We start from the raw sequence: 1,684 nt of genomic DNA, 5'->3' as shown, positions 1-1,684 counted from the left end.
AAATCAGTAATGCCAGCAATCAATTAGGCTGGCATAAACCTCGTCTAGCATATAAAGCAAGACCAAGCTGAAAATGCTAAAGCTAAGAGCCAAAGCAATCTGCAGAATGGATGAAAGCAATGTCTCTGATTTCTGGTGCATTTTCTAGAGCTGGTATCAAAATCTGAAATGTAAACATGTTCTTGTAAACATGAACATGCATTACGACAAACTGAAAAAGGAACAAGTGATTCAAGAAAAACTATCTTCACACACATCTCAAAAACAAAAGAAAAGTACAGCCATGGTGCTGACAAACTGACTCTTCACTTAGTGTTTAATTTCTAGTGCCTCTCCTCACATGATTAGAATTCACATCACAGCCAAACCTTTTTCTGGGAAGTTGCTCCATTGCTACAGGGCTCAAAACTAATGGAGAAGTTATTTGAAAAGACTATTATTTGTGTAAAAATGTTCTCTCATACAGCATGTGGCATTTGACTTATCTCCTACTAACTAGAGCATGCAGAAAATACCGCTGCAAATACAGTAATATGACATGAACATATGTGAAGCCAACACTTTCCTATTACCTTAAATACACACATATTAAAATATTCTCATCCAAATCAATACAAGTGAAGAACGTCAACTCTCCACTCCCTCTCTTTCTAGTCATCTGATGAACATTTGGCCAACATAAAAAAAAGTAAGTATAAACATCTGCAGAAATATCAGATAAATCCCCTCTATTGTAGGAATCTTTAGGGTAGCCATTGGTGCAGAAAAAGCTTCAGAAAGCAGCAGCAAAAGCAAATAACCAGAACTAAATCAAACATTTTAACTAACCCTCAAGCTAGGCAGCAGTGCCAATTGGTCATAAACACCAAGCAGTACTTAGATTCTTACCTCTAAGCAAAGTGAACAATTTCTACCTGCTAAACTTCTCCAAACCACCTCAGTTTTGAAACAGTGATCAGTGACAGTACTGAAACCATGGCTTTTTCATCTTCCTAATATTTTTCAGAAATGAAGTTATCAGTATTATTTCTAATTACAGTCTGGGCTACAGGTGACATATGACTCAAATCCCTTTGCACTCTACCAAGTGACTCAAGAAAAAATGTTGGAAAAAAGACCATAGCCTTCCACCCTTCCACATTATTAAAGTGGACACTGTAATCTCAAATATAATGCAAAAGTTTTGTGAAATCTTTGAAATATCTTTGAGCTGTAATAATTTAAAATTTACAAACAGGCTCTGGATCAGGAAATTACAAAGAACGGTTCATAATTTCCACTATGACCCTCTCATTCCTCCCTCAAAAACAGTAGCAGGATCCTGCCCAGCAGCATTACTCTATGATCATCATACAGTTGTTTAAGCCTTGTAAGCTCAAATCCAGGCAATTAGTTTTACCAGGACCAGGCTACGGCAATGTTAACAGACCCAGTATTCAGTAAAGGAAACTCACAGCTGATGTTCCAGCCTCTGAACTTGCCACATCTTTGGGAGCACGAATGTGTTGTGTTAGCTCAGGCAGTGCTACATCAACCGAGCACTTAGCTTTTCTAAGCACAAAAGCAGATGTTTCAGATGAATGCAAAAATGCACTTCAATTTAACACCTGCTTCAGAGGCTTGCTGAGGATGACCACGGCAACAGAAGTTACCCATCCTTTAAAGGACTATAACAATCATCACG

The sequence above is a fragment of the Buceros rhinoceros genome, unplaced genomic scaffold (genome assembly GCF_000710305.1).
Source record: "Buceros rhinoceros silvestris isolate BGI_N320 unplaced genomic scaffold, ASM71030v1 scaffold34390, whole genome shotgun sequence".
In the NCBI taxonomy this organism is placed as follows: domain Eukaryota; kingdom Metazoa; phylum Chordata; class Aves; order Bucerotiformes; family Bucerotidae; genus Buceros; species Buceros rhinoceros.
Note: the sequence above shows the minus strand (reverse complement) of the source record.